At 39.3% G+C, this 22,256-nt stretch overlaps 2 long non-coding RNA genes across 2 annotated transcripts in view; one reads left to right on the top strand and one right to left on the bottom strand.

Annotated features, from left to right (window-relative positions):
- Positions 1-22,256, top strand: part of LOC309476505 — a 241,570-nt gene that overhangs the window by 170,865 nt on the left and 48,449 nt on the right. The window lies entirely within an intron of this gene.
- LOC309476487 lies at positions 14,119-22,017 on the bottom strand. Its single transcript, XR_014198199.1, has 2 exons — positions 21,819-22,017; positions 14,119-15,446 (listed from the first exon to the last, which is right to left on the bottom strand). It is a non-coding gene; the product is annotated as an uncharacterized lncRNA (long non-coding RNA).

The raw sequence follows: 22,256 nt of genomic DNA, 5'->3' as shown, positions 1-22,256 counted from the left end.
GTTAGAAGTGTGTGTGTGTGTGTGTGTGTGTTAGAAGTGTTACGTCCTTCATCAGACGAAATATATATAATCCAAAATATTGCCAGATAGGTGCCTCTAGATTTCGATTTGAAGGAAATCTTCCGCCTCGTCAGTGAGCTCGTCACTCTCGTAATACACAAGGTCTGACTCGATCGGCTCGCGCTGCGTTCAGGAGACGACGTCAGTTTCTAATTGTGGTGTTCTCTAACTGAACTAAATTGTTTTTACCAGACCTGCCAACCTGTACGCATTTAGCATAGCGGATACACATTCTGACTTCAAAGTACGCTGGTACGATTTGTTTTCCTGCACACGTCAAACACCATCTCAAGAGAGCGTTACAACTTTTGAAAATTAGTTTTTATTTTATTTTAAATTGGTAATTCCATCACTCGTTTCTGATGTGATGCTTCAAAATGCACATAAAAACATGGAAACATAGCAACTAAGTGGAAGAATAATGGTTTTAAAAACAACAATAAAGGACAGCTTAAAGATAAATCTGTCTCTTTTAAAAGTGTTACAGAAAGAACCGTTTGTACATGGAAAAAAACGTTTACTTTCCCATATAAAATTTTAAACAAACTACTAGTGATACTTATGCAGTATAAGAAACGTAACAATTAATTGTTATAAATAATATAACAGAATAAAACACAATGTTCTTTGGGGAGGAACTCCATCTTTGATCTGAATCTCACAGTAGAAACTGCTGGACTTGAAGATGAACTTTATTCACTGTGACAAATTCAGATGATGTTTCTTTGCCTTGTTAATCGTTGTCGCTCGTTAGGACAGATTTTAAAGCTTGACCCGTTATCGTTTCACGTTTGGTGAGGATGAAGCTTCACACTTGAAAGTGCTGGATCTGAAGATGATCTACTTACTGTGATTGTATTTTGTGTGACTGTGTAGATAAGATAATCGAGTGAAGCTCTTCCCACATGCAGTGCAGTGATACGGTTTCTCTCCAGTGTGGATCCTCTCGTGCCGTTTCACATGTTCTGACCGACGGAATCTCTTGTCACAGTGTGAACACTTGTAAGGTTTCTCTCCAGTGTGGATCATCTGGTGCAGTTTTAAATGTTCAGCTGTCATAAAAGTCTTCTCACACTCAAAGCACATATGATTTCTTACACCAGTGTGTGTTTTCTGATGAACTTTTAAATTCTGCAGATGTGAAAAACTCTTTCCACACAAAGAACATGAATGTGGTTTCTCCTGTGAATGAACTGTCATGTGGCTCTTCAGGCCTGAAGCCCTCAAAAATGTTTTACCACATTGATCACATTCGTGCAGTTTCTCTCTAGTGTGGATGATCATGTGTATCTTAAGGTGACCATTTTGGTTAAAATCTTTTCCGCACTGATCACATGTGAACGGTTTCTCTCCAGTGTGGATGATCATGTGAGACTTAAGGTTTCCTTGTTGTGTAAAACTCTTCCCACACTGATCACATGTGAACGGTTTCTCTCCAGTGTGGATCCTCATGTGATTCCTGAGATTCAGTTTGTGTGTGAAACTCTTTCCACACTGACGGCAAGTGAAACATTTCTTGTCTTTTCTTTTCAGTAAAGAAATACTTTCAGTCTGTGAGTGAGTTTTAGCTCCAGTTTTGACATGATGATGTTTCTCCTCCTCTTCACTCTCCTCATTCTCCTCCACCAGGTCTGAAATGATAGTTAAAAAAAAGTTAAAAATAATTTTAAATAATCATCAAAATTCAGAGAGAACTGTGCCATCTGCAGTCAGGAGACGTCATAATCGTTCCTGCTGGAAGGGCTGCACGATATATCGTTTTAGCATCGATATCACGATGTGCGATGTCAAGTATAGGGAACACATGTGATTCGTGGATTGACTGCAAAGTTGTGGCGAGTCTCCTTGTGAAGACAGCCGGTTATGTGTTGTAAAACAATCGTGAAATAAAATGCTAAAGTTCATCAAAGTAAAATCATAATCAACCACCCCTACAGTGAAGTCTATGCAGCGTTATTTTACATTTGATTATTCAATATCTATACCTGAATAGTTAAATTCCCCTAAAACAACATAAAGCTCTTCTTATCGTATTTATCTATGCTTTCATTTATTAATTATTTACTCACTCCTGAACAAAATCACCCCAATCAGCCTAGAATGATTAGTTCTTTACAAATATTAATTTGTAAAGCTACTGTTATTGAGCTACTCTAATCAGCTGGTGATCTGGTGGTACATTTTTTTCATATCCACTGTTTGGGAAAGTTACTTTTAAAAGTAATGCATTACAATATTGCGTTACTTCCAAAAATAGTAACTACCGTATTTTCCGCACTATAAGGCGCACTTAAAAGCCTTTAATTTTTTCAAAAAACGACAGTGCGCCTTATAATCCGGAGCGCCTTATATATGGATCTGGCGCCTTATATTAATGTCTGTAAAACAACCGCTGACTTAAACCTTGTTTATACTTTCGCCTGGCACCGGAGCGCGAGCCTCCGCTGACTGCGCGCGCACCTCCCCAAACAGACGAGGCATTTATACTTGACGCAACTGTTTTGTTTTAGACTGAACACCAGACCATACAACTGATTTAGACGCGCAAACTGGGTGCCGGTGTGATGAGATGTACCAGAGAATGTCTAATAGGAAGAGAATTGGCACTCTCTGCTTACTTCCGGTTTCTGGACTGGCTGCAGTAACACGTCTCTGTCCATGCGGGGGCGCTCGCAGGCGAGTGCAGAATGAATGGAGGTCTATGGCGAAAAACCCTCAAAATCCACTTTTCTCAGGATATAATTTTTTGTCTAGTAATTTGAATGTTGTATTCGAAAGGAGATGCAAAGAAATTACACATTGCTGGGTGTTAGATTTTTTAGAGTCACTTATTTGGTTTAAAAAGTCTTTTAAAATGTCAATGACGTCAGAATGCTGACGTCATTAGCAGAATGCTAGCGTGTTATGGGCAACAACAACTCAACCTGTAAGAAATCGAAAAGAAATAAGTACTCGTTCATTCAACTTTCGACCTATAACCCATGTTGAACTTGCAAAACCTACAATAAAATCTGAGATTTCTCAACGGCAATCGGGTGAAAGAGACACATTTAGCCGTCTAGCCCCATTGACTCCCATTCAGTCTGCACTCGCCCGCGATCGCCCCCAGTGGAATTCTAATGGAACTGCAACCAAGATCGATACAATGGGGCTAATAGGAATTGCCAAGGCTCTCCGTAGACGGGCTCTGGATGTACTAATATCCGTCTGCTCGGGCAGATTCGGCTCAAAGTCGTGCATCTTCGGATGCGGAGGCGCGCGTGCTGTCACAATGACGTCATTTTGCCGCGCGCGCGCCTCCGCATCCGAAGATGCACGACTTTGAGCCGAATCTGCCCGAGCAGACGGATATTAGTTTTTTATTACCTTCGCGCTCATGCGGACGCGTCGAGTATAAACAAGGTTTTACAGCTCAGCCACTTGTTTTTTCATATTTTTTTGCAAGTGGTAGATCTTGGTTTACATTTGGACTTTGGATGTGATCTTAGGCTTGAAAAGGTTGGTGACCACTGCATAACGCAAACCCAGTCAAACGTTTGACTGCAGTATCTTCTATTCTATGCGCCTTATAATCCGGTGCGCCCTATATATGAAAACAGTTCTAAAATAGGCCATTCATTGAAGGTGCGCCTTATAATCCGGTGTGCCTTATAATCCGGTGTAGTGTTGTCACGATACTAGAATTTCTAACTTCGATACGATACCTTGAAAAATATCGATATTCGATACCATTTTCGATACCACGGAGAAAAAAACTGCCACAATATTACGTTTTTTATTTTTTATTTAAAGCTAAATATAACAAGTCTAGAACATGACAATGAGGGATATTTTACATGAACAAAAATGTCCTGAAGTAGTGCACTTGTTCAAAAGCATTAATGCTGGTTAATACATTAACGTTATTTGATGAACAGATTTAAACACAAACGTGTGTGCATTATACGCGGAAACAATACTATTAGTGCTTTTAACAATACAGATTGTGTCAAAGCACTTAACAGTATCAAATTGGAGGATATAGTGTCAGTAATGTATAATAATAAGATAAAACATTAAATTTTCAGTTAAAGGCATTTCATTAGTGAATTCAAAGATGTCATTCAATAGCTCAGTTTAGTTTAATTAGTATCTGTGTAATCAAATTGATGATAAGATATGAAGGCAAATTGCAGAATTAAATACAAATTTTTGAATAAAGTTAAATAAGCACAAGTTAATTTACATTTGACCACAGTTAAAATATTTAACGTTACTTGTCTAAGATTTCTCAGTCAGATTATATTAACTTTAAGAATTACGGTGAAAAAACGAGACAACACACACTCATATCAACAACAATACTAGGCCATCTTGGTTAATGTTTCAGAAATGTTAAAATGAGAAGAGTTACCAACCTCTCGAAATTATTTATATAGATCCCGGTGTCGGTCTTTCAGGTGCTTAGCTATATTAGGCCCCGATCACACTAACGCGTTTTTCAGGTTCGAAAACGCGAGGCACACAGCACTCATCACACAGAACGAGCAGTGCGCTGCGTTTGTTATGTTGCTAGGCAACCACTGAAACAGCTGTCCTGTCAGTCAAGTAAACGTCAAATCAGCCTTTTATTAACTTTATTTACTTTCTGTTAACATTGTGGTAGTTACGGTTCGTGAAGTCGTTATAAGCTCCTGGTAACCCGCGAGAGCACCACAAGTTTATCCTCCATCATCGCACTCTCCGGGCGTTCAAGCAACTAGCTTTCATCATTAAAACGGAAGGCCCGCGAGGCGCAGCAGGCACATAAACAGCGCGCAGAACGCTCGCTGGAAACCAGTTTAAAATAGGCGCCTCTCACTGCAAAAAACGCGTCAAGTGTGATCGGCCCCATTCACTTCACTTTTGCTATTTAACCAGAGCGAATGAGACGAGTGCGCGTGTGGTGTTTGTCAACGCGCCTTTGGAGAGAAGTGAAAGTGACAGCTCGGCTAGTATCGATACTTCAGGAAATTAGTATTGGTACCGTTCAGATATTTCAGTATCGATATTTATCGAAATATCGATATTTTTGACAACACTAATCCGGTGCGCCTTATAGTGCGGAAAATACGGTAATAGCATTACTTATTTACTTTTGCGTTACTTTTTCTCACCTGGGCTGGGCTCGCTTTGTTTTTTTTGTCAAACGTAAAGGCCCTTTCCGACCAAAAATGTAATGTAAATTCACATCTGTACATCAAACAAACCTTTCAGCTGCTGCTGTTCTGGATTGCAGAAGAACAGGACACAGGAAAAGAAAGTTTAACCCTTCAGCAATTAAAACAATAAAATGAAAACTCTGATTTTTATCTGAGTTGGATCATCGAAGGTCAGTAGCAAATACATTGGTTAATTAAGTGAGATTTAAAGTCCCCCTGTAGTCAATAATTGTTTCCCTTAAAACTCATCTTTGATCACCAAAATTACATATTTAAAAACATTTTCCAGTGAAAAAAACAACAAAAACTCTTCATGCCTTAAAGAAACTTGAATGCACCTCTACAACCTTGCTTCATTTAGTATACGTGGTTCTATAATGCAAATGAGCCCCGCCTCCACTCACTCACACTAGCTCAGAGACTCACTCGCCCAACTTATTAAAGGAGAACTCCGGTGAATTTTTAAGTTAATCTTGATCGTTTTACCTTTGTGAGTACTGTCTAGAGAACCGGATCGGTGGTTGCAACGCGGAGCTGTTACAGTTAATGCCCAGAGCTCCCATTCAGCTAAAACGGCAGTTATGGGGGCATTAACCTATATAGTGTCTTTGTGCCTCTTAACAGACACAAAATGCAATTAAAATGTCTGACCAACATGAACAGGGCCCTAACATGACAACAAGATGCGTTTAGCAACTTAGCCATTGTTTAAACTCACCTAAATAGTGTTTTAGACGGCTAGCTGTAGTCTCGCGCTGAAGTCCCGTGGGAACTCAGTAGTAGCCGGAACACGACGCTCCTCCCACCTGCACTATGTGCGCGATTTTTTCCCCCAAACGACTTCAGCGGAAATCCCGCCCTGCAGCTGATTTAATTGGTTTAGGTTACAGTGACGATTGACATGACCAATGAAAACCTTAGAATCAGCTGCAGGGCGGGATTTCCGCTGAAGTGGTTTGGGGAAAAAAAAATCACGCGCACTTTTTCCGGCTACAACTGAGTTCACACGGGACTTCAGCGCGAGACTACAGCTAGCCGTCTAAAACACTATTTAGGTGAGTTTAAACAATGGCTAAGTTGCTAAACGCATCTTGTTGTCATGTAAGGGCCCTGTTCATGTTGGACAGACATTTTAATTGCATTTTGTGTCTGTTAAGAGGCACAAAGACACTATTTAGGTTAATGCCCCCATAACTGCCGTTTTAGCTGAATGGGAGCTCTGGGCATTAACTGTAACAGCTCCGCGTTGCAAGCACCAATCCGGTTCGTTTTTTTTTTCTATAGACAGTACTCACAAAGGTAAAACGATCAAGATTAACTTAAAAATTCACCGGAGTTCTCCTTTAAGGTAAATGCTGCACAATGGTGTCGTTCTTTACAACATCGGACACATAATGGTAATTACTATGATTAGCCTTTTGCTTGACTATGTTATCAAACAGCTAATAATGTGTTGCTAATGTTACACAAACAAATGGTGTTGGCATGAATTTGCACATGTGTTGAAGCACATTAAAAACACCACATGGACGTATAAACAACATTAAAAACTTGATTTTCACCACAGGGCGACTTTAATACATAAAGTATATTGGTGTAACAATTAATTACTGAATACTGAATCTGTTGAATTAGAAAATAAGCATCATGTTCACACACAGTGCACACAACACAAGTGCTATCGGAAATATCCCACTTCTAAAGTCGTGATTACGAGCTCATCGCACTCAAATTTTGACTTGAGAGGGCCAATAATTCATGTCCAAATTTTTAACTAGATAATTCCGGAAGCGCATGAACTTATAGTTGGATAGTATTGAAGGGGGTGGATTGTAATCCACTGCTGCTTCAATGTATATGTAATGAGTGACTATAATCAAGGCATTAATCAATATTTTTCCTTCTAAATATCAAATGAGTTGAATGACTTCTCTGGAGATTTTACTTTGTTATTGAAGTTAACAGTGTGATTACTGAAATGTTCTTTTCATGTATTCATTATAAATAATGTCAGTATTTGACATTTCCAGAAATGAAATAAGGACTTGTTTTGTGTTTGAGAAAGGTCTTCAACATGTTAAAACCCATAGGGGTCCATTTTTTTCGTGTATATGTGTGTGACACTGTTTTATGTGTATGCTTGTTTGCTGCAACCAAATTGCCTTCGGGAAATGAATAAAGATGAACTGAACTGAACTGAACTGATTGAAGTCTATAGTTTAAGGGACCATTTCTCAGTTAAAGCCTATATTTTCCATTTAGACTAAAGTGTCCTATCCTGAGAGAAAGAACTTGTTATCTTGATGTTTTGAGATGAGACTCCTGTTTATAGTTAGAGCCTGGCCAAATCCAACCTTGGAAAAGCTGTGTGTCGGTGTGTGTGTGTTAGTCTTCTTGCTTACAGGTTAAGGGACCACTGGCATTATTGGAGATTGACTGAGTTGTTGTTCGAGACATGCTGCCACCCAGCCACCCAAATCTGCAACCTGGAAGGTCACGACGTGCCTATAACTTTAGGGTCTGAGTGTCAGCTGCATAATCTATGGAGATATGCTTCTGTCTATCTGTATATGTGTGGAAAATTACTATGTTTATCTATTTCTATTTCGAATGAACTAGCCTAAGAAAAATACGTTTTTAATTTCTCATATTTAATAATGAGAAATAGTGTTTCTTAAAATGCCACCAAAAAAATCCTAGAGGAAACACTTAACTCTTAAGATTTTTCCCTACTACAAACACTAAATCTGATGAACTACTTAAAGCTTTATAACCTTAATGTTCTTCAGCCTCACTAATGAAGAATCAGGAATAAACACCAACCTCTTTGTTCTTCAGTGTGTTTCATTCTGCAGTGTTCTGGATCTCTCATGTTCTCACTGTCCTTCAATAAACTCTGTCTTTGCAGATTTCAGCTCTTCCTGATGGTTTGATGCTCGTCTTCACTTGTAGCTGATGGGAATATTCCAGCATTTATTGGTGAATTGCAGTGGGAGGAGCTTCACTGAAGGAGGAGGAGCTTCACTGAAGGAGGAGCAGATCCGACAAAATCAAGAAGAAATCACTTACTGAGTTTGTTTTTATACCAATTTGCACATTTTATATTTATGTTCACCTATCACCTATCTATTAATGAAACTTGTAACTTTTATCTTACCTCTAATTTATATATAGGCAAAGATGCATTGAAAAAACACAATAAAAAAAAGACCAAATATAAACAATGCAAGAATAAAAAATGAAATTACAAACATTTTTAGATATTGCCAAGAAATAAATAGGCCAAACGTTTAACAACTTATTTTTGTTTATGTACTTTATTTTTGTGTTTAACTTTTATACGAAACACGGTTAATCACAGATTCATTAAATGCTCTTATGAAACTTACCTATATCTTGTAGATGTCACAATAGCTGATCGTGTCGTTTGCTCAAATCTGTTGACAATAAAATGAGCTTAATGTGTGAATTTACAGATCTGAAGACATCAGCATAATGAATGAGGAGAAAACAGGATCTATTGACATGAAATAAAGAGGCTTTTCAGCTGCTCTGATAATAGTGATGAGCCATAGACTATCAATACTCATTCAACAAGCCATTCAGGATTAGCATATCATCTCACTTTATAATTGCTGCTAGAAACAGATTGTTTGAGTCAGAATATCTGCTAAAAATCCTATAAATACAAAAGACAGACACTATAATGACACCCATCTTTATCAACTATTGTAATTTGTCTATATAAATATAATTATAGTTTTATCCTAATAACGTTCATAACACTTACTTCGCTAGCATCCTACCGTTTTGTGTGTGAAGAGAAATACATATAAAACTTCTTTGAGTGTTTTAGTCAGCAGACACAAAAATAGCGACGAACCCGATGAAAACCATCAGGAAATGTCGCCGTAAAATGATATTTAAACTGTAAAGAGTATTTTACAATTACGTGAAATAGCGTGAACAGTTTACCTCAGAAGTCTCGGCACTGACGGAGCGCGCGCGTGATGACGTCATCACCGCAAGGCTAAATCAACAGCAGCAGATATTATATTATATCAAAGTTTGTGTATATATATATATATATATCTATATATATATATATATATATACACTGCTCAAAAAAATAAAGGGAACACTTTTTAATCAGAGAATATCATCAAGTCAGTTAAACTCCTGGGATATTGATCTGGTCAGTTAAGTAACAGATGGGGTTGGTAATCAGTTTCAGCTGCTTTAGTGTTAATGACATTAACAGCAGGTCCACTAGATGGGCAACAGTGAGACAACCACCAAAACAGGAGTGGTTTTACAGGTGGAGGCCACTGAAATTTTTTTCCCTACTCATCTTTTCGGACTGTTTTTCACCAGTTTTGCATTTGGCTAGGGTCAGTGTCACTACTGGTAGCATGAGGCGATACCTGGACCCTACAGAGGTTGCGCAGGCAGTCCAGCTCCTTCAGGATGGCTCATCAATACGTGCCATTGCCAGAAGGTTTGCTGTGTCTCCCAGCACAGTCTCAAGAGCATGGAGGAGATTCCAGGAAGACAGACAGCTACTCTAGGAGAGCTGGACAGGGCCGTAGAAGGTCCTTAACCCATCAGCAGGACCGGTATCTGCTCCTTTGTGCGAGGAGGAACATGATGAGCACTGCCAGAGCCCTACAAAATGACCTCCAGCAGGCCACTGGTGTGAATGTCTCTGACCAAACAATCAGAAACCGACTTCATGAGGGTGGCCTGAGGGCCCGACGTCCTCTAGTGGGCCCCGTGCTCACTGCCCAGCACCAGGGAGCTCCATTGGCATTTCCCATTGAACACCAGAATTGGCAGGTCCGCCACTGGTGCCCTGTGGTTTTCACAAATGAGAGCAGGTTCACCCTGAGCACGTGACAGACAGGAAAGGGTCTGGAGAAGCCGTGGAGAATGTTATGCTGCCTGTAACATCGTTCAGCATGACCGGTTTGGTGGTGGGTCAGTGATGGTCTGGGGAGGCATATCCATGGAGGGATGCATAGACCTCTGCAGGCTAGACAATGGCACCCTGACTGCCATTAGGTATCGGGATGAAATCCTTGCATCCATTGTCAGACCCTATGCTGGTGCAGTGGGTCCTGGGTTCCTCCTGGTGCACAACAATGCCCGGCCTCATGTGGCGAGAGCATGCAGGCAGTTCCTGGAGGATGAAGGAATGATACCATTGAAGGGCCACCACGCTCACCTGACCTACATCCAATAGAACACCTCTGGGACATTGTGTTTCGGTCCATCTGACATCACCTGGTTGCACCTCAGACTGTCCAGGAGCTCAGTGATGCGCTGGTCCAGATCTGGGAGGAAATACCCCAGGACACCATCCGTCGTCTCATTAGGAGTATGCCCCGACGTTGTCAGGCATGCATACAAGCACGTGGGGGCCATACAAACTACTGAGTACCATTTTGAGTTGCTGCAATGAAATTTCAGCAAAATTGACAAGCCTGCTACATCATTTTTTCACTTAGATTTCCGGGGTGTCTTTGAATTCAATCCTCTGTAGGTTGATCATTTTCATTTCCATCAAACGATGTGGCATCCTTTCGTTCATAACACATTACCCAGTCCATATTAGTATAGATATCCAGCATGACATTTTTCCCCATTGAGATCTGATGTGTTTTCAAAGTGTTCCTTTAATTTTTTTGAGCAGTGTATATATATATATATATATATATATATATATATATATATATATATATATATATATATAGCCTACTTAGACAACGTTTAAACTCAAATGTAATTGATTATATTATAGTGAATTGTTGGATAAATTTGGGTTTCCAGTTACACTGAAAGAGTATGCTGTTGTATTTGATGCCATACATTTTGTAAGAACTTGTGGAAGGGATTTTTCTGAGGCAATATATGTTAAATACAGCATTGACAGACATTGATATTCTGAAATACAGTTGTACTAATAAACATATTAGGATTATAAGATGGAATCATACAAGCTAAACTGTTGTCCAGTGCATTTAGAAATATAAACTGGAATAAAGCTTGGTGTATTTGTGAAGCATACTGTATAAATAATAAAATAAAAGTGGTTACATTACATACAAATTGTACAAAGTATATATCCAGCTAAAAGTGTGTTAGGGAGGTTTAGTTTAGAAATTGATTATTCATGTAATTTTTGTTCAATAGAAAAATCTATCTATTATCTAAAAAAGATCTATTATCCATCTGTTTTGTAATTGTATAGGCCTATACACAAAGATTTTGGGGTGGATGTGGAAAGGAAAACAAATGTTATGAATAAATTAAATAATTGTGATATGTATTATTCCAATGAAAGTAATAATAATAATAATAATAATTTTTACTTTTATTAACTTTTTATTATGTTGGGAAATTTTCATTTAGACAAGTAGAAATGATAAAGATCCAAGCCAAATTGTATTCATTTTCAGCGTGAAGGCCACGAAAAACACATAAAACACATCTATGCTTTGGTCAGATTTCGCGTGGCAGCGGCTTATGTGACTTTCTCACACTGTGTAAAATGTCGAAAATAATGCCGTAAAAACAAAAACAAAAGCCGTAATAATGCCGTGTCGTAGTGATGACGCAGAAGCCGGGATCATTCTCCAGCTGTGAAACGGTACGTAATGCGCTAGTTTTTAATCGAATCAGAGAAAAAAAAATGCACAAGCGTGGTTTCTCCAGAGAAAATCGCAGCTCATAAGCAAACTTAATACGCTGCTGAGACATTACAAGTCACATCGATGTCACGTGTCTTTACGAGATGAACGCACTCTCTGATTCCGGAAAATCACTGGCAGTGTGAATGAACCAAAATCAAACGAACCCGGGTCAAATCCCGGTTCACTTTATCAGTGTATTTTCTGGAATCTCTGTGTGAAAGGGGCTATGGATGATGACGACAGGACACAAGCATGTCATGTAAAGTTCTTTAGTGCGCTCACATAATTGCAATGTGAAACCAAACCAAAACTAACCGAATGTATACAATGTATCAAAACATGAACTTTGGTTCGGACCTTGGTGCGGACTCTCAGGTGTGAAAACGGCCATAGGGTGCTCTCACACTGGCAGTTTAGTTCGGAACGGGGTGCGGTTCGCATGAAAAATCGCTAATGTGAACGCCGTCATGCGAACCGTGGTGCGCACTGGGGTACCGAACCCGAGACTACCTGGAGGAGGCGCTCTGAGTTCGGTTGGACTCGGGTGCGCACGTGTTCAGGAAGTAAAGTGACCTGCGCATGCGTTTTAGCTGATCATTAAGTATTTAGTTAAATAAAACACATGTAAGGGACGATAGTGTTGATGATTTACCTTGGATACAGGGGTTTGATAGAATCAAGTTGCGTGTGAAACCAGACCTACGTTGCGGGGGAATCGGGAACAAACGCGTCTGGGTTCGGACCGCAGCAAACGAGACCAGTGTGAAAGCACCCATGAAGATTAACTTTATTCACTGTGACAAAGTTAGATGATGTTTCTTTGTCCTGTCGATCGCTGTGGCTGGTTAGGACAGATTTAGGGGTCGTTATAGACACGATACTGTTGCAACTAAGCAAGTCAGCTACCGACACAACGTTATTTATTTAATGTGCAAATTCAAAGTGTCAAACAGTCTCATAAACTCATAAGAAACCAGCAAAAGATGCATGAATGAAGCTGATCAATAGGAAAAGTTTATGCGCTTGTTTAGCCTTTCGCTTAGCAGCATTCGAAGGATCTGTTCGCTTCGGCGCCATCATAATTCAAGTCAGTCAGCTGCAGAAAAGTTGCAGTTTTGCATTTACGTACCCTATCTTGTCATACATTCAGACTTTGAAACAGTGACATGTTTTGTTTTTATTATAAGTGAGTGACAATTCAACTATATACAATGGTCAGAGAGCCTTTGCGGCCCGTCTTGATTGGTGGACTAGCGTATGGGGGATGTTACGGTTATGGAGGCCCCGCCTCAAAACCCGAGGCCTTAGGCAAATGACCCTTAGCAGGGAGTTTGATTGACAGGCGATCTGACCAATCATAATCCACGATCCGCCGAATCCGCCATTTTTGTCCGAAAAAGCAGTCAGGAGATTTAGTAGATAACGTTGGAGGATTTGAACTTGAAAAAAGAAGTGTACCGACGTCTTTCCCTGACTGAACCTAAAATGGTCTGACTGCAGGTTTGCACATTCATTGCTTTTACAAACATGTACTGTATGTTGACAGGTCAAAATTTATGTTCAAATAAATATTGTAGTCCAGAAGAGCTTGAGGTGTGTTGGGATTAGAGATGTGACCGGTTAATCGCTATGACAACGCATTTTGCTTTCGCCTTGGTGGCAATTCGGGGACGTCAATTGCTTGAATGATGGGTTTATTATTATTATTATAAATGAAAAACACACCCAATAAAACATTAACCTACAACTTTTATTAACAAAACATAAGATGGCTTTAATAGCAAGGGTTATAGACACGTCTTACACCATGAAGGTGTGTGTGTGTTAGAAGTGTGTGTGTGTGTGTGTGTGTGTTAGAAGTGTTACGTCCTTCATCAGACGAAATATATATAATCCAAAATATTGCCAGATAGGTGCCTCTAGATTTCGATTTGAAGGAAATCTTCCGCCTCGTCAGTGAGCTCGTCACTCTCGTAATACACAAGGTCTGACTCGATCGGCTCGCGCTGCGTTCAGGAGACGACGTCAGTTTCTAATTGTGGTGTTCTCTAACTGAACTAAATTGTTTTTACCAGACCTGCCAACCTGTACGCATTTAGCATAGCGGATACACATTCTGACTTCAAAGTACGCTGGTACGATTTGTTTTCCTGCACACGTCAAACACCATCTCAAGAGAGCGTTACAACTTTTGAAAATTAGTTTTTATTTTATTTTAAATTGGTAATTCCATCACTCGTTTCTGATGTGATGCTTCAAAATGCACATAAAAACATGGAAACATAGCAACTAAGTGGAAGAATAATGGTTTTAAAAACAACAATAAAGGACAGCTTAAAGATAAATCTGTCTCTTTTAAAAGTGTTACAGAAAGAACCGTTTGTACATGGAAAAAAACGTTTACTTTCCCATATAAAATTTTAAACAAACTACTAGTGATACTTATGCAGTATAAGAAACGTAACAATTAATTGTTATAAATAATATAACAGAATAAAACACAATGTTCTTTGGGGAGGAACTCCATCTTTGATCTGAATCTCACAGTAGAAACTGCTGGACTTGAAGATGAACTTTATTCACTGTGACAAATTCAGATGATGTTTCTTTGCCTTGTTAATCGTTGTCGCTCGTTAGGACAGATTTTAAAGCTTGACCCGTTATCGTTTCACGTTTGGTGAGGATGAAGCTTCACACTTGAAAGTGCTGGATCTGAAGATGATCTACTTACTGTGATTGTATTTTGTGTGACTGTGTAGATAAGATAATCGAGTGAAGCTCTTCCCACATGCAGTGCAGTGATACGGTTTCTCTCCAGTGTGGATCCTCTCGTGCCGTTTCACATGTTCTGACCGACGGAATCTCTTGTCACAGTGTGAACACTTGTAAGGTTTCTCTCCAGTGTGGATCATCTGGTGCAGTTTTAAATGTTCAGCTGTCATAAAAGTCTTCTCACACTCAAAGCACATATGATTTCTTACACCAGTGTGTGTTTTCTGATGAACTTTTAAATTCTGCAGATGTGAAAAACTCTTTCCACACAAAGAACATGAATGTGGTTTCTCCTGTGAATGAACTGTCATGTGGCTCTTCAGGCCTGAAGCCCTCAAAAATGTTTTACCACATTGATCACATTCGTGCAGTTTCTCTCTAGTGTGGATGATCATGTGTATCTTAAGGTGACCATTTTGGTTAAAATCTTTTCCGCACTGATCACATGTGAACGGTTTCTCTCCAGTGTGGATGATCATGTGAGACTTAAGGTTTCCTTGTTGTGTAAAACTCTTCCCACACTGATCACATGTGAACGGTTTCTCTCCAGTGTGGATCCTCATGTGATTCCTGAGATTCAGTTTGTGTGTGAAACTCTTTCCACACTGACGGCAAGTGAAACATTTCTTGTCTTTTCTTTTCAGTAAAGAAATACTTTCAGTCTGTGAGTGAGTTTTAGCTCCAGTTTTGACATGATGATGTTTCTCCTCCTCTTCACTCTCCTCATTCTCCTCCACCAGGTCTGAAATGATAGTTAAAAAAAAGTTAAAAATAATTTTAAATAATCATCAAAATTCAGAGAGAACTGTGCCATCTGCAGTCAGGAGACGTCATAATCGTTCCTGCTGGAAGGGCTGCACGATATATCGTTTTAGCATCGATATCACGATGTGCGATGTCAAGTATAGGGAACACATGTGATTCGTGGATTGACTGCAAAGTTGTGGCGAGTCTCCTTGTGAAGACAGCCGGTTATGTGTTGTAAAACAATCGTGAAATAAAATGCTAAAGTTCATCAAAGTAAAATCATAATCAACCACCCCTACAGTGAAGTCTATGCAGCGTTATTTTACATTTGATTATTCAATATCTATACCTGAATAGTTAAATTCCCCTAAAACAACATAAAGCACTTCTTATCGTATTTATCTATGCTTTCATTTATTAATTATTTACTCACTCCTGAACAAAATCACCCCAATCAGCCTAGAATGATTAGTTCTTTACAAATATTAATTTGTAAAGCTACTGTTATTGAGCTACTCTAATCAGCTGGTGATCTGGTGGTACATTTTTTTCATATCCACTGTTTGGGAAAGTTACTTTTAAAAGTAATGCATTACAATATTGCGTTACTTCCAAAAATAGTAACTACCGTATTTTCCGCACTATAAGGCGCACTTAAAAGCCTTTAATTTTTTCAAAAAACGACAGTGCGCCTTATAATCCGGAGCGCCTTATATATGGATCTGGCGCCTTATATTAATGTCTGTAAAACAACCGCTGACTTAAACCTTGTTTATACTTTCGCCTGGCACCGGAGCGCGAGCCTCCGCTGACTGCGCGCGCACCTCCCCAAACAGACGAGGCATTTATACTTGACGCAACTGTTTTGTTTTAGACTGAACACCAGACCATACAACTGATTTAGACGCGCAAACTGGGTGCCGGTGTGATGAGATGTACCAGAGAATGTCTAATAGGAAGAGAATTGGCACTCTCTGCTTACTTCCGGTTTCTGGACTGGCTGCAGTAACACGTCTCTGTCCATGCGGGGGCGCTCGCAGGCGAGTGCAGAATGAATGGAGGTCTATGGCGAAAAACCCTCAAAATCCACTTTTCTCAGGATATAATTTTTTGTCTAGTAATTTGAATGTTGTATTCGAAAGGAGATGCAAAGAAATTACACATTGCTGGGTGTTAGATTTTTTAGAGTCACTTATTTGGTTTAAAAAGTCTTTTAAAATGTCAATGACGTCAGAATGCTGACGTCATTAGCAGAATGCTAGCGTGTTATGGGCAACAACAACTCAACCTGTAAGAAATCGAAAAGAAATAAGTACTCGTTCATTCAACTTTCGACCTATAACCCATGTTGAACTTGCAAAACCTACAATAAAATCTGAGATTTCTCAACGGCAATCGGGTGAAAGAGACACATTTAGCCGTCTAGCCCCATTGACTCCCATTCAGTCTGCACTCGCCCGCGATCGCCCCCAGTGGAATTCTAATGGAACTGCAACCAAGATCGATACAATGGGGCTAATAGGAATTGCCAAGGCTCTCCGTAGACGGGCTCTGGATGTACTAATATCCGTCTGCTCGGGCAGATTCGGCTCAAAGTCGTGCATCTTCGGATGCGGAGGCGCGCGTGCTGTCACAATGACGTCATTTTGCCGCGCGCGCGCCTCCGCATCCGAAGATGCACGACTTTGAGCCGAATCTGCCCGAGCAGACGGATATTAGTTTTTTATTACCTTCGCGCTCATGCGGACGCGTCGAGTATAAACAAGGTTTTACAGCTCAGCCACTTGTTTTTTCATATTTTTTTGCAAGTGGTAGATCTTGGTTTACATTTGGACTTTGGATGTGATCTTAGGCTTGAAAAGGTTGGTGACCACTGCATAACGCAAACCCAGTCAAACGTTTGACTGCAGTATCTTCTATTCTATGCGCCTTATAATCCGGTGCGCCCTATATATGAAAACAGTTCTAAAATAGGCCATTCATTGAAGGTGCGCCTTATAATCCGGTGTGCCTTATAATCCGGTGTAGTGTTGTCACGATACTAGAATTTCTAACTTCGATACGATACCTTGAAAAATATCGATATTCGATACCATTTTCGATACCACGGAGAAAAAAACTGCCACAATATTACGTTTTTTATTTTTTATTTAAAGCTAAATATAACAAGTCTAGAACATGACAATGAGGGATATTTTACATGAACAAAAATGTCCTGAAGTAGTGCACTTGTTCAAAAGCATTAATGCTGGTTAATACATTAACGTTATTTGATGAACAGATTTAAACACAAACGTGTGTGCATTATACGCGGAAACAATACTATTAGTGCTTTTAACAATACAGATTGTGTCAAAGCACTTAACAGTATCAAATTGGAGGATATAGTGTCAGTAATGTATAATAATAAGATAAAACATTACATTTTCAGTTAAAGGCATTTCATTAGTGAATTCAAAGATGTCATTCAATAGCTCAGTTTAGTTTAATTAGTATCTGTGTAATCAAATTGATGATAAGATATGAAGGCAAATTGCAGAATTAAATACAAATTTTTGAATAAAGTTAAATAAGCACAAGTTAATTTACATTTGACCACAGTTAAAATATTTAACGTTACTTGTCTAAGATTTCTCAGTCAGATTATATTAACTTTAAGAATTACGGTGAAAAAACGAGACAACACACACTCATATCAACAACAATACTAGGCCATCTTGGTTAATGTTTCAGAAATGTTAAAATGAGAAGAGTTACCAACCTCTCGAAATTATTTATATAGATCCCGGTGTCGGTCTTTCAGGTGCTTAGCTATATTAGGCCCCGATCACACTAACGCGTTTTTCAGGTTCGAAAACGCGAGGCACACAGCACTCATCACACAGAACGAGCAGTGCGCTGCGTTTGTTATGTTGCTAGGCAACCACTGAAACAGCTGTCCTGTCAGTCAAGTAAACGTCAAATCAGCCTTTTATTAACTTTATTTACTTTCTGTTAACATTGTGGTAGTTACGGTTCGTGAAGTCGTTATAAGCTCCTGGTAACCCGCGAGAGCACCACAAGTTTATCCTCCATCATCGCACTCTCCGGGCGTTCAAGCAACTAGCTTTCATCATTAAAACGGAAGGCCCGCGAGGCGCAGCAGGCACATAAACAGCGCGCAGAACGCTCGCTGGAAACCAGTTTAAAATAGGCGCCTCTCACTGCAAAAAACGCGTCAAGTGTGATCGGCCCCATTCACTTCACTTTTGCTATTTAACCAGAGCGAATGAGACGAGTGCGCGTGTGGTGTTTGTCAACGCGCCTTTGGAGAGAAGTGAAAGTGACAGCTCGGCTAGTATCGATACTTCAGGAAATTAGTATTGGTACCGTTCAGATATTTCAGTATCGATATTTATCGAAATATCGATATTTTTGACAACACTAATCCGGTGCGCCTTATAGTGCGGAAAATACGGTAATAGCATTACTTATTTACTTTTGCGTTACTTTTTCTCACCTGGGCTGGGCTCGCTTTGTTTTTTTTGTCAAACGTAAAGGCCCTTTCCGACCAAAAATGTAATGTAAATTCACATCTGTACATCAAACAAACCTTTCAGCTGCTGCTGTTCTGGATTGCAGAAGAACAGGACACAGGAAAAGAAAGTTTAACCCTTCAGCAATTAAAACAATAAAATGAAAACTCTGATTTTTATCTGAGTTGGATCATCGAAGGTCAGTAGCAAATACATTGGTTAATTAAGTGAGATTTAAAGTCCCCCTGTAGTCAATAATTGTTTCCCTTAAAACTCATCTTTGATCACCAAAATTACATATTTAAAAACATTTTCCAGTGAAAAAAACAACAAAAACTCTTCATGCCTTAAAGAAACTTGAATGCACCTCTACAACCTTGCTTCATTTAGTATACGTGGTTCTATAATGCAAATGAGCCCCGCCTCCACTCACTCACACTAGCTCAGAGACTCACTCGCCCAACTTATTAAAGGAGAACTCCGGTGAATTTTTAAGTTAATCTTGATCGTTTTACCTTTGTGAGTACTGTCTAGAGAACCGGATCGGTGGTTGCAACGCGGAGCTGTTACAGTTAATGCCCAGAGCTCCCATTCAGCTAAAACGGCAGTTATGGGGGCATTAACCTAAATAGTGTCTTTGTGCCTCTTAACAGACACAAAATGCAATTAAAATGTCTGACCAACATGAACAGGGCCCTAACATGACAACAAGATGCGTTTAGCAACTTAGCCATTGTTTAAACTCACCTAAATAGTGTTTTAGACGGCTAGCTGTAGTCTCGCGCTGAAGTCCCGTGGGAACTCAGTAGTAGCCGGAACACGACGCTCCTCCCACCTGCACTATGTGCGCGATTTTTTCCCCCAAACGACTTCAGCGGAAATCCCGCCCTGCAGCTGATTTAATTGGTTTAGGTTACAGTGACGATTGACATGACCAATGAAAACCTTAGAATCAGCTGCAGGGCGGGATTTCCGCTGAAGTGGTTTGGGGAAAAAAAAATCACGCGCACTTTTTCCGGCTACAACTGAGTTCACACGGGACTTCAGCGCGAGACTACAGCTAGCCGTCTAAAACACTATTTAGGTGAGTTTAAACAATGGCTAAGTTGCTAAACGCATCTTGTTGTCATGTAAGGGCCCTGTTCATGTTGGACAGACATTTTAATTGCATTTTGTGTCTGTTAAGAGGCACAAAGACACTATTTAGGTTAATGCCCCCATAACTGCCGTTTTAGCTGAATGGGAGCTCTGGGCATTAACTGTAACAGCTCCGCGTTGCAAGCACCAATCCGGTTCGTTTTTTTTTTCTATAGACAGTACTCACAAAGGTAAAACGATCAAGATTAACTTAAAAATTCACCGGAGTTCTCCTTTAAGGTAAATGCTGCACAATGGTGTCGTTCTTTACAACATCGGACACATAATGGTAATTACTATGATTAGCCTTTTGCTTGACTATGTTATCAAACAGCTAATAATGTGTTGCTAATGTTACACAAACAAATGGTGTTGGCATGAATTTGCACATGTGTTGAAGCACATTAAAAACACCACATGGACGTATAAACAACATTAAAAACTTGATTTTCACCACAGGGCGACTTTAATACATAAAGTATATTGGTGTAACAATTAATTACTGAATACTGAATCTGTTGAATTAGAAAATAAGCATCATGTTCACACACAGTGCACACAACACAAGTGCTATCGGAAATATCCCACTTCTAAAGTCGTGATTACGAGCTCATCGCACTCAAATTTTGACTTGAGAGGGCCAATAATTCATGTCCAAATTTTTAACTAGATAATTCCGGAAGCGCATGAACTTATAGTTGGATAGTATTGAAGGGGGTGGATTGTAATCCACTGCTGCTTCAATGTATATGTAATGAGTGACTATAATCAAGGTATTAATCAATATTTTTCCTTCTAAATATCAAATGAGTTGAATGACTTCTCTGGAGATTTTACTTTGTTATTGAAGTTAACAGTGTGATTACTGAAATGTTCTTTTCATGTATTCATTATAAATAATGTCAGTATTTGACATTTCCAGAAATGAAATAAGGACTTGTTTTGTGTTTGAGAAAGGTCTTCAACATGTTAAAACCCATAGGGGTCCATTTTTTTCGTGTATATGTGTGTGACACTGTTTTATGTGTATGCTTGTTTGCTGCAACCAAATTGCCTTCGGGAAATGAATAAAGATGAACTGAACTGAACTGAACTGATTGAAGTCTATAGTTTAAGGGACCATTTCTCAGTTAAAGCCTATATTTTCCATTTAGACTAAAGTGTCCTATCCTGAGAGAAAGAACTTGTTATCTTGATGTTTTGAGATGAGACTCCTGTTTATAGTTAGAGCCTGGCCAAATCCAACCTTGGAAAAGCTGTGTGTCGGTGTGTGTGTGTTAGTCTTCTTGCTTACAGGTTAAGGGACCACTGGCATTATTGGAGATTGACTGAGTTGTTGTTCGAGACATGCTGCCACCCAGCCACCCAAATCTGCAACCTGGAAGGTCACGACGTGCCTATAACTTTAGGGTCTGAGTGTCAGCTGCATAATCTATGGAGATATGCTTCTGTCTATCTGTATATGTGTGGAAAATTACTATGTTTATCTATTTCTATTTCGAATGAACTAGCCTAAGAAAAATACGTTTTTAATTTCTCATATTTAATAATGAGAAATAGTGTTTCTTAAAATGCCACCAAAAAAATCCTAGAGGAAACACTTAACTCTTAAGATTTTTCCCTACTACAAACACTAAATCTGATGAACTACTTAAAGCTTTATAACCTTAATGTTCTTCAGCCTCACTAATGAAGAATCAGGAATAAACACCAACCTCTTTGTTCTTCAGTGTGTTTCATTCTGCAGTGTTCTGGATCTCTCATGTTCTCACTGTCCTTCAATAAACTCTGTCTTTGCAGATTTCAGCTCTTCCTGATGGTTTGATGCTCGTCTTCACTTGTAGCTGATGGGAATATTCCAGCATTTATTGGTGAATTGCAGTGGGAGGAGCTTCACTGAAGGAGGAGGAGCTTCACTGAAGGAGGAGCAGATCCGACAAAATCAAGAAGAAATCACTTACTGAGTTTGTTTTTATACCAATTTGCACATTTTATATTTATGTTCACCTATCACCTATCTATTAATGAAACTTGTAACTTTTATCTTACCTCTAATTTATATATAGGCAAAGATGCATTGAAAAAACACAATAAAAAAAAGACCAAATATAAACAATGCAAGAATAAAAAATGAAATTACAAACATTTTTAGA

Source organism: Leuciscus leuciscus (assembly GCF_965113295.1).
Source record: "Leuciscus leuciscus genome assembly, chromosome: 15".
Lineage (NCBI taxonomy): Eukaryota > Metazoa > Chordata > Actinopteri > Cypriniformes > Leuciscidae > Leuciscus > Leuciscus leuciscus.
This window is presented reverse-complemented; position numbering and strand designations above follow the sequence as displayed.